Below are 12402 nucleotides of genomic sequence, written 5' to 3' on the forward strand. Positions count from 1 at the left end.
AACTTTCACTTTCCTGTTTTCTGTTGAACTTAGTCCTAATCTCCAGAAAAATAAACAAGTGTAAACTGACCTGAACATTTGCATGCCACTGAATGGTCTCATGTTTCCAGAAGTGTCTTCAGAGGTATGAGGAAACAATGCAGTTCTGGAGACGAGAAGAGAAAGGGGACATTGTCTTCGGAGTGAGGAGCATGGTGCGTGAGAGCCGGAGTCCTGGGCATTTGGGTGGGAAATACAAGGGCTTGAGACCATATTTGCCTGTGCGGTCTGGGCGAGTCACTTCCCGAGAAATGGACTTCATCATACCCGCCTCATGGAGTTGTTTCAAAGATTCATGGAGGCATGGAAAGTGGCTCAATACATTTTCGCAGTTTTATTTGTAAACTCAGTGTGGGTCCTGAACACCATGTGTTTGCTTCTGTAGTATATAGCTATGTTCTGGAATTTGCCTCCAGTGGTCCCAACACTTTGGGACTTTTGGTGGCAATGGTTTTTCAATCATGCGCAGAGCACCTATACAGAATTAACTTGGTGTTAACAAATCATTGTTATTTTGTATTTAAAAATCCATTTCGAGGTTAATGCCCTTTTCCCTGAGATGGGTCTCGGTGGAAAGCCCACCTTCCGCTAAGTGAATTCGCCCTGAGGGGGAAAAGGCATCGCAGGCTTCATCACTGCTAATGGAATAATTAATAGACTGTGTTTGAGACTGAGACTCTAATGCTTAAGAAAACCCTTGATCCAGGGTGCCTGGGTGGCTCAGTGGGTTAAAGCCTCTGCCTTCGGCTCAGGTCATGATCCCAGGGTCTTGGGATCAAGCCCCGCATCAGGCTCTCTGCTCAGCAGGGAGCCTGCTTCCCTCTCACTCTCTCTGCCTACCTCTCTGCCTGCTTGTGATTTCCCTCTCTGTCAAATAAATAAATAAAATCTTTAAAAAAAAGAAAAGAAAAGAACACCCTTGATCCAAGTGACCGGAAATCAAATCTAGATTTTCCAGAGAAGTGTTTGGGAGTTAACCTAGTATTTTGAGCACCTGTTAGTCTTCAGCAGGTGAGGGGGAGGGTAAGCACAAGGAAAGGAGAAATGTGGCCACGGTGTAACAGGAGAGGAAGTCATTAGATAAAAAGCCTATTTAAAAATGAAGAATGAAGGAAGTGGACTGACCTGTTGATTTTCCTCTTTAAGAGAAAAACCAGGTGTCTTAATTTCCCAGAAATCAGAATGTTATGGCTTTTCTCCACAAACATGTGTGGGGCAAGAATGGACGTGACGGTGTGCTTCCTACGTGACTCATTCTTCTCTCGAAGCTGGGTGTTCCCAGGAAGTACTTTTCCAGAGGGTCTGTTCTGAATGGACAGAGCAGGGCGCAAGGATTTGGGGGGAGCGGTTAATACCGACAGAATCCGGGGAGCTTGTTCGAGAGAGAAGTTGGCGATGGGTGAGCGGGAATCGTGGATAAGGTGTTGGGTGTGACAGAAGAGGCACGCGCGTGGTTTGGTTAGCGTGACCGCGCTGAGGCTTCTGGCTCTCTCGCAGCATGACGGCATGCAAGCAGTGGCCACACTTTTAAAAGATGCTGCAGATTTAAACTGCCACGATGCCTCTGTTCTGCTTTTAAAAACACGAAGTAGACCAAATTTTTAACAGTCGTTTTGTGTACAAGGTATGGTTAGCAATGGCTTCTCAGACGGTCAGGAATAGAAGAAAAATGAAAGGGCGCCTGGGGGGGCTCAGTTGGTTAAGCTACTGCCTTTGGTTCTGGTCATGATCCTGGAGTCCCAGGATCGAACCCATCCCCAGGATCCAGTCCCGCATTGGGAAATCCCTGCTTCTCCCTCTGACCCACCCCATCTCACGCTCTCTCTGTCTCATTCTCGCTCTCAAATAAATAAATGAAATCTTTAAAAAAAAAAGAGAGAGAGAAAGAAAAACGAGAAAAAAACCACAAACAAGCACGTTATGCTTTAGCAAAAGGAAAAAAAAAACTAACAAAGCTATTTGCAACATGAAAGAGGTATATGTTTCCATCTCTAGGATCCAGTGCCTTTGATGGTGCCTTCGGTAAAGTTCTGTTGCTATCCAATTAAAAGCAGAAAATATCTGATTGGGTAGCAAGAGCCATCGCTTCCTGTTTGCCTGCCAGTCTGGGAGGAGACAAGCTGTTGCGGAGTAGAATCACCCATAGGACCGTAAAGGGGATTCCTGCACGGTTGTTTGCAATCCCCGGCTGGTGTTAAATGAGGCATTTGCTTTGTCATAAATGGAAAGATGTTATCTCCATCCTTCCCTGGTTCCTCCCAATGCTGCAGGCTCTGTGTTTCTCAGAAGGCAGGGAGTACGCTTTCTTTTCCAGAAGTCACTACGCCAGGTGTAGGAGCTGCAAAGCCTCATTCATTCAACCAATATGTCGGGGCACCAAATATTGTATGCGGCACACCAGACAGAAGGTGGTGAGAGACACTGTCGGCAAGGGGTTCAGTGCTAGAGGGCCTCACCGGCCCTGGTGAAGAACTGAAACTTCATCTTTGGGTCCATAGTTCTCAGTTCTTGATTCCTCATTAAAATCACCTGAGGGGGGAGCACCTGGGTGGCTCAGTGGGTTAAAGCCTCTGCCTTCAGCTCAGGTCATGATCCCAGCATCCTGGGATGGAGCCCCGCATCGGGCTCTCTGCTCAGTGGAGAGCCTGCTTCCCTTCCTCTCTCTCTCTGCCTGCCTCTCTGCCTACTTGTGATCTCTGTCTGTCAAATAAATAAATAAAATCTTTAAAAAAAAATCACCTGAGGGGAACTTCAAGGATAGACCAAACCCCCATTTCTATTAAATCAGAATTTCAGGTATTGGGGCAACGGCATTGGTTTTTTTTTTAAAAGCCATCCTCGTGATTCCAAAGTTTAGTCAGGGTTAGAAACAATAGGTTTCGGTGAGGGGGAGTCAGGGTGCAGTATACTATAGAAATAAAACAGTTCAGGGTCCCCTGGTTACCCCTATGATACAGAAAGGTCTAAGGGAGCCGGAGGCTGAGTTGGAGAGCCTTGGGCAGAGGCACGTGAGTGAGGACAGTGTTTTTCCAACTTGCCTGTGCTCATGAATGGCCTGGAGATGTCGTTGAGAAGCTGACCCTGATTGCATAGGCCAGAGGAGGGCCTAAGAGTCTGCATTTCCAATGAGCCTCCCGGGTGATGAGAGGACGCTCTTCCTCTGGCCACACCTTGAGTATCAAGGACGAGAGCTAATGAAGGCCTGACAGAAGGCAGTGTGCCCGGGGATGGAGACAACCAGCACAACCCCAGAATTCACGCTTGGTGGCCGAGTAGAAGTTGTAAGAGGACAAATTTTCACTTGGCAAGAGCAGGACTTGCGGAAGAAATACCAAAGCTGTGTTTGGTGGCCACCGACTCTGAAAGAGACAGGACAGGCCACCCATGACCTGACGGAAGACTAGCGCTTGTTTCTGTGTGTTTTTTGTGGAGGTGTCGTTGACACACAGGGTTATGTTCACTTCAGGTGTACAGCACAGTGACCCCGCAATTTTGTACGGTAGGCCATGCTCACCACAACGGTAGCTCTATTCTGAGCTCCCATGCTCACCACAAGGGTGCTTATTTGTCACCGAGACTTGTCTACTCATTTTGGCCATTCCGGAGGAAAAGTTTTCAATCCTGAATTAGCATAATCATCATAAGTTCCCCCTTTTTCAGCACTGAGAAAGCACTAAGTTTTCCCTATCAGGGAACGACAATTTTTTTTTAAAGGCTCAATGGGTCTCCCACAACATTGCACTATTGGGCAGATAGGGAACACAGGGAGCAGGTGGGAGAACGCAGAGAGGGGTAGGAAATGGAGTTGGGTTTGGATATGTTCAAATTTGTGGGGCCCCGTGATGTAGAGGTTGAGTGAGCAGCGGGCACACACGTCCGGGTGCACATAGGGCAAGTCTGGTCGAGAGCCATCTGGGTACATGTGGGAGCTGGACCCACGAGAATGAGTGAGATGACCTTGGTGGAGGGAGGTGGGAAGAGAACCCTGGGCCACATCAGCACCACAGAGATGGGCTGAAGGTGTGCCAGTGAAGGACACCCACCACAGGTCTGGGGACACATCCACATCAGGGAGAGCTTCCACAGGGGTTCTGGAACCTCGCTGCCCCTCCTACCATTAGGGGCTGAGACAGTATAATTCGTCCTCTTCCCTCAAGTTGTGTTTTCTCTCAGAGATCTAAAATCCCCTTTCCTAGTTTGGCTTTTGTCTTTTCCCTGGTTCCCACTCCCCTAGTCTCTAGATGTGCCTGGAAGGGTCTGAGCCCTAGAGGACCCTCATCCCCCGCACGTCAGTGGATACAAGTGTCTAATTCTAGTACCAGGTTTATTAAAAGCTTAGCCTCAGCCCAGCCAGCATCCTTGCTTAATAATAAAGTCATTCAAGCCCCGAGTCCTGCTGTGAGGTGGCAAAGGAAGGAGGATAAGGGCCAGGAAGGAGTAGAACTTGAAGACACACTGGGAATTTATGAGAGGCTGGGAAGATAGAGAGGAAAGGGAGAGACTCAGCTCACAGAGTGACTGAGGTCACAGTCCCCAAACTGCCCCCAAAACTCATTCTGTAAGTGAACGTTATGGGAGGAAAAAGCAAAGCAAAACAGGAGTAACGGACACTCCCCCTTAACCCAACGTCGTCAACCACGAAATCCCAACTGTGATATGGCTTCCATATTTATTAGACTAGGTTGCATTTTAGCTTCTGGAGGAGGTGACTTTGTGTTTTCCTGGTCTTCACAGCTCTTGAACTGGGCCTTGGGGTGGCGAGGGGGAAGGATGACCTAAGAAAGTCTTCAGAGGTTCTGTCCCCTAGAGCAGAACCTCCAGGTTGTGTCCCTGCACCCTTAGATTCTGTGAAGGAAGAACCCACGGGAGTCGGGTGTGGTGGAAGTGCGATCGGTACCTTAAATTTTCATTGAGTCCCAGCAAGGCCGTGGATTAGCAAAAATCTCAAGATTTCATGCTCTTGACTGGATTTTTTAAAAAAGATTTTATTTATTTATTCAACAGAGAGAGACCACAAGTAGGCAGAGAGGCAGGTAGAGAGAGAGAAAGGAGGAAGCAGACTCCCTGCCGAGCAGAGAGCCTGATGCAGGACTCGATCCCGAGACCCTGAGATCATGGCTCAACCCACTGAGCCACCCAGGCACCCTCTTGACTGGATTTTTATCAACTCATTACAGAATTCTGAACAGCTCATGTTCATCAAAACATCCGATCGGCACATATTGGTATATTTGATGAGTAAAACTGGGAAATGTAAATTATGGATGAATGCACTTTTCTTGGAAAGAAACTCTTAGGAACACAGTTTCCATGATGCTGATGGGGCTTGGGGTGTGCTCAAAGCTTTTTCTTGGGGACAGGTTGGAACCACGGTGTTGAATGCCTGGTGTTCCAGAGCCTCCTTCCACCGCTGTGAGGGGCCAATAGGATATAGCAATTTATACAGATGATACTTAATATTCAAGTCAGACAATAACATTCTGGGACCTCCAAGTGTAATCAAGGGAGCCACATATCTGTCAGATTTTTTTTTTTAAATCACTTACACGTCTCCAGGGCTTGCTAGGAAGCCCATTCATATCACAGATGACACCGCTGAAGAAACACTGAGGTAGGTAAGAGAGACAGGAAATTGTGAATTTAGTGGTTGTTTATTTTTAGAATCTTGTATCCAAAGGGTGATGACGCTGTATCCCTCTAGGTAGGGGGAGGGAGTGGCTGGCTAACGGAAATGAAATATTCACTCACCAGCAGATGAGGCGACACGTTTGCCCTCATCCTTTTGTTTTTTTTTTGAAGCCGCATGTCAAATTGATCCGTTTGTTCCTATATACTCCATAGTCCGGGATGGGTTGTGTGTTATACAATTTGGACTCGTGCAGAGAGATTATTTTGTGAATTTTGTGTCAGTACGTGACTCAGTTTCAGTAAAATAACCCTCCCTAGAGACAACCACAGACAGATGAACAGAGCGCGCTCTGGGTGTGGGCCTTCCCACTGGTACTATTTGTCTTTCATTTCATGAGAAGACATTTTTTTTTAAGACTTTTTCTATTTATTTGGCAGAGAGAGACACAGTGAGAGAGGGAACACAAGCAGGGGGAGTGGGAGAGGGAGAAGCAGCCTTCCTGCCAAGCAGGGAGCCCGATGCGGGGCTCGATCCCAGGACCCTGGGACCATGACCTAAGCTGAAGGCAGAGGCTTAACAACTGAGCCACCCAGGTGCCCCGAGAAAACATTTTAAAAAAATTAAATAGCAAATCTATTTTGAATACTTGTTATAGACATAAATTTTTAGCAAAATGCTCACCATCCATTAGGTTAACAAGTTAAAAAAAATGAATAATTTCTTTTCTTTTTTTTTCTTTTCTTTCTTTCTTTTTTTTTTTTTTTTTTTTGGTGTGGGAGCAGAGGGAGAGGAAAAGAGAGAATCTTAAGCAGGCACCACGTCCAGCATGGGGTTCCATCTCACAACCCTGAGATTATGACCTGAGCCGAAATCAAGAGCTGGGTGCTAACAAGGGAGCCACCCAGGCGCCCCTAAAACATGGAATTTCAAACAGATTAAATGTAAATAAACTTAACCTTAAAGGAAAGTAGTTTACAAGAGATACTGGGAAGCATAACTGGTAAAGGAATGTTTGGAATGGAGAAGTTTTGAGTCCCCGTTTTTGGGTTTGCCCCAGGAGCTTAGCTGAGTACACACTGTCCACCTGTGATATATTTTTAGCTTTTTCACAATTCGAGCTCAGGCTCAGACACGACCACTTACCTCTCGACTCACATGCAAGCTGGGCTAATAAATCTCTTTCCTGACTTACGTCCCTACTTTAAAGAGTCGGTCCCTGTTCAGAGCAGGCCATGCATGTCCCTCTTACACATACAGAGGCTGGGACATTGTATGATATTTTGTACCCCGGAGGATTAGAACTGGCCCAGGGTGTTAGACAACAGAAATCTGCAAAACAAGGAGAACCTTTAGAGCTGAGTCACAAAGCTGACTTCCTAACATTGGAGGGAAAGGAAAGGCCAAATGGACTAGAACTATTGAACCCCAAGAAGACTGGACTTGAAATACAATTATACTATTCACATCTGAAAACAGGAACAGTTCCCATCGAGACAGGTGCATGGCACAGAGTTAGGCAGAATTTCCAAATAATGAGATTCGAAACAAAAAAAAAGGAGTGTTTGGGGCCAGTGTGGGATATGGCATTATTATCCGTTCAACTCTAAAGAGCAGAGAAACTGAGTGGTGAGAGGACGTCCTACCCTCCCAGCGGAAGATGCCAAAGCATTACTATTACTCACTGTGAATCACCACCCACGGTTAGTAAGTGTCCACGCATGCCGGGGTGACTTCTAGGCAGAAAGGTACCTCATGGCTAATTGAGAACACTTGCGGCTGGTCAAAAGATCCTAAAAGGGGAAGAAGGAAAGTATGTTTTCATCATCAAATCCCCTTAAGGAGGGTGTAGCTCCTGGGACTCCTCAAATAGAAATAACCCTTCTCGGCTGCTTTTGCTACATTTTTTAGGAAGTGATAGTTCGGAAAGAGCCTGCCTCCTGAGAGCATTCCTTATTGATCTGTTTGTGGGTGTCAAGTGATCCCCTCTGAGAACCAGAGACTCTCTCGGGGCGTTTGTGTCCAAGAAGGAAACGATTCAAGCGTGGAGGCCTGCCTGCCCATTTCCAGAAGGTTCCGAGGCAGAGTGAAATGTCTGAGTATCTGCTTGGCTTCCAACCATGGTGGATTCTTGCAAGATTCTCTCTGAGTGAAGAATTGCTCCGTTGAGAGGATTTAAACCTTGATTGAATTATAATGGGAAAAAAAATAAGCACGATGCCAAGAACAGTATTTTTGTGTTTTTGTTTTGCTGACAATAAACACGAGTCTGGTAATCAGCCATGACAGAAAGATGCCTCGAGCAGCCTCCAGAGGGGGATTTTTCCATCAGATTCTAAATTGCATTCTTTATCAGGGCAGAGGAAAATGCTTTAAATAGCCCTTGGCGCCCAATCAAGTGGGTAAGCCTATGCCGTTGTCTTGATTTTCACCTACGGAGAGGCTTTTTATCACGGAGTCAGCAGCAGAGCGAGGGCCTGTGTTCTTTGTCCTGATGTGTCTGAATGATATTCATTATACATGGGGTGATTATGAACATGGAGCGAAAAATCCTTCTTCAAGCTCTTTTTGATACCATTAGATTCTAAGTGCTTTTCGAGTTTCTCTATGAGAACAAATTTTCTTCTTAGAAAACCAGTTGGTGTATGGGTGGTAAGACCAAGATTAATGTCGTGTATCGTCGGGTATCGTCAGAGTTCTAGCTGGCCCATATTTACTCGGGGATCCAGAACTGGCTGGAGTGGGTTAAGTGAATGAAGCAAATGGTCAAACTCCAGAAAGGGAAATGGAAAACTGTTCTTATGGGCCAGGTCTGCTGGGCCCCGGGTCTGGGGATGGAGTGGGCACCTCTGTAGGTGGGCTAAGGTAGTGGTTAAAATCCCAGCCTTTGGATCAAACCAGTCAAAACCAGATAGGTTGATATGAAGACTCATATAGCCTTCGGTATCCCTCAAACATGGGTCTGATTCCCAGGCTCCCCTTGCTGCTCTGTGGCCGTGAGCAAATTGCTTCACGGCTCTGACCCCTGTTTCTTCATTTGGACAACTGAGGGAACTGTGCTTAATTTAGGGGGTGCTGTAAACATCGAGGGCAATAATGTTGAAGATGAGTTTAGGAGTGCCTGGCACATCCTTGCTTGTTAGACATTCTAATTCACGTCGTCAGAGGGGACAATGACGAGTGAGAGTTGTCCTGTATTCATGTTCATTCTCCTTTCAGGGTGCCCTCACTGCAGAGGGTAGAAAACCCCAAACTACCATATTCCCCAGATTCTTTCACCTAGAAAATGGTTTCCTTTTTTTTAATTTTTTTTATTTGCAAGGAGGAAGCAAGAGCTTAACCGTTTTTGTGCTGCTTTTGTATAGGCAAGCCAGGTCAAGGGATTCTGGAATTTTCTGGAGCATCTGTCCAACTTTGTGGGGGATGAGAAGCAGCAACTTCCTGATCCCTGTTTGTTCAGCCCTAGATCGTGGCTATGGTGCTACATTCTTGAACTCAATAGATTCTAGGACAACTTCCTGATTGCCTACTTTTCTGATTTTTAGCAGAGGGAGCCACTCTCTGGTGGTCAGCTCTTCGGCATTCTAGAATTTTCTCCTGGAGATTCCACCTAAAAACATCACTTCTCTGGCTTTCCCACTGCTTCCTTAATTAAATCCCTTTGCGTATTCTGTTCCACGCACCATGTCCTAATTTATCCAGTAAAGAAGTCCCATGAGAGAAGGAAGACAGAAGGTAAAAGGAGAGGCAGTGTTGGGAAAGAGAAGGTGCCAAAAGTTAAGAAGGAAGAAATCCTTTGAACTGACTGATACGGTAACAGCCATAACTGATGACAGTCCACACAGAACATGAAAACCTCAAGAAGGGAAGAGTGCAAGTACCCTGAGGTTGGAATCAAGGACTGGGATTAGGTAGACATCAAGGATCACGTTGATCTGCTTGTCCATCAGATTGTGTAACCAGTGTGTGGGGTATTTGCAAGAGAAGCAAGTCTCTCTTCCAGTAGAGCCTTTGAGGGATATATGGAATCTTTCCACAGGCCACGTACTCTACCAAGGAAGTCTAAGAAACAGCACCCCTCACAGAGCTATTCCATAAGTGGTTTGAATAATGACTGTTTGATGGAAAAAGATTACTTCGGTTGCTGTCTTGATTAGATTGGAAACAGATCGACTCTGTAAGTGTCCAAGGGCTGGGAAGTCATCCCTTGTTGCTGCTTTCCTACCTGAGTCTTGATGATTAAGTTGCTCTTACCCCGGGGGCTGTGTTCTTATTTCAGAGGCCAATCTGTCACGAGCATAAAGGGGTTTAAGCATTACTGAGACATTCTAGGCTATTACTCATAACACGCTGCTCTGATGATGTTTGCATTCAACCGTGGCTCAGAATAATCATGGATCTAAGAGCCCTTAAGAAAAGTCTCTCATTAGCACGTTTATCCACAGGTGTCTAGAGATAACAACTCTTAGTGAAATGTCAGCATGCTAACTGGTCTTCAGCTAACACTAGCTGATCAGCAAGGGTGCTGTGAAAAAGGCACTTGAGTGTAAAAAAGCAACCATTTCCCTAGCAATCTGTCGTGGGTAGCGAATTGGGACCATTCTGCTTCCTCTTCATACTAGATGCAGACGACAGAGTTTCAGAAAAGGTTTGATGTGCATGACCTTATCAACGACCACAAAGATTGTAATGAGGCCACAGCTGGCCCATCATGGCTGGAATCTTTTAGGAAAGGGTTTTCACTCCCATGTTGTTGGTCTATCATCACCAATGGATACAGACAGATGACTGGGCATCGGTACATGAGATGATCAAGTTAGATAGACTTCCTGATGGGGGAGATGAAAAATAGCACAAAGTCCTTGCAGCTTGTCCCATCAAGGGGTGAAACCTATTTCTCCATCCCTCCCAGCTAGGCGGCCTTGTGACTTTCTTTGACCGACAGAATGTTGGGGAGGGGATGTTGTACCATTTCCAAGCCTAAGCCACAGGAGGTCTTGCACCTTCTGCTCTTGTCTCCCTGAAATGCTACTACTGCTGTAGGAAGAAGCCCAGGCTGGTCCATTAGAGGGTGGAACTATATAGAACAGAGATGAGCCATCCTAGCTGGGACTCCCTAGACCCTGCCCCCCAGGGGACTCCCCCCACCCCCACCCAAGACTGCAGCCTCTCTAAGTGACTCCAGGCAACACACGCATAAGTCACCTCCCCAGCTGACCTCAGCCTGAATTACTGACCCACGGAGTTATGAGTAAATAGGATGGCTTTTGTTTTAAGTCACTAAATTTTGAACTGCTTGTTCTGCAACATGAATAACGGACACAATTAGCTATATTGAGACTGACCAAGCCAAGGAGAGAGGGAGGGACGTGCAATGCTCTAGGTCCTGATGGGCGAGCCAAGAGTTAAAATGATTCTACATCTTCAATTCGGATTCAGTAAGAACCATCGTTAACAATTTTTTTACATGCCTTGGGACCAATATAATTCCCCCACATAGAATCACATTCTCCAATGGCAGCTTGGATAAAGCTAAATTCAACTACTTCTTATTTCAGAAACCTTCCTGCCTAGGTTTTTCTTCAACGTATACATTTACAGGTTGTGGTATGACCAAAAAAATGTAGCCTTTGTCCCAGTTCCTGGCAGAAAGCTCTCCAACCCTTGGAGTTTCCCGAGTAATACGAGTGTCTTTTGTCATTCATAAGAAACTTTTTCGAGCTTCTATTAATGAAGTGACTTTTGGAAAGTCCCTCAGCAACCTAAGGACGGGGGCCGGTTGTTGGGGGAACCAACTATGGAAATTTCAGTTCAAACCCTACCCGTGTCCTCCCACCCACCAAACCTCTCCCGGGAAGGGAGAAGGGCTGGAGATTGAGTTCAGTCACCAATGGTCAATAATTAAATCATTCATACCTATGTAGTAAAGCTTCCAGAACACCCCAGAAGGACTGGGCGGGGCCAGGAGAAGGTCCTGAGTACCTCCGGGCTGGTAAACCCGTGGAGATTCAAGGACACTCAGACCATGAAAGCTCCATTCCCCTTCTCAGATACTTTGGCCTATGAAACTCTTATCTGGCTGTTCCTGTGTAAGAATCTTTTATATTTACCGGCAATCAAATAAATAAAATGTTTCTCTGAGTTCTGTGGGCCACTCTAGCCATTCAACGAGCCAAACGAGGGGGTTGTTGGAAATTTCAATGTGTATGGAGCCAGCCAGAAACACAGGGGACAACCCGGAGGGGCAGGCTCCGTAGACAGTGTTGGAGTTGAATTCATCGCTTGACCGTGTTGGAAAAACACACAACAGACAGGTCTTTTGACTCTTCATTCCTTCTGTGGTCAACTGTTTCCAAACATCCATCCATATTGCTGGATATTCTGGGCTCTCACGTTCTATTCTTTCAAACTGGAAGATAGATTTATAACCATCATCACGTCCTCTGGCTCATTATTCTCATTGATTCCATCTGTCAAAAATAAAATTAGTTCCCCCTCTCTGCTTCACGTTGTCTGTGCATCTGATGAATATGAGTCATTCCAAGAATTAACAGTGGCACAGGACAGGTGTGAATGGATCCAGGAGTGACCCATGTGTACACATCCCTAGTGTGGAATAGACTTTTGGAATTAATGAATGCTAAGCCGATATCACAGAACTCTGAAGTGATGCCAGTTTTGGAAATGGAGTGGTAATGAAACAATGATGAGGCACTGTGTTTGTTTTATATCTCACG

This window comes from Meles meles, chromosome 2 (assembly GCF_922984935.1).
Source record: "Meles meles chromosome 2, mMelMel3.1 paternal haplotype, whole genome shotgun sequence".
Taxonomy (NCBI): Eukaryota; Metazoa; Chordata; class Mammalia; order Carnivora; family Mustelidae; genus Meles; species Meles meles.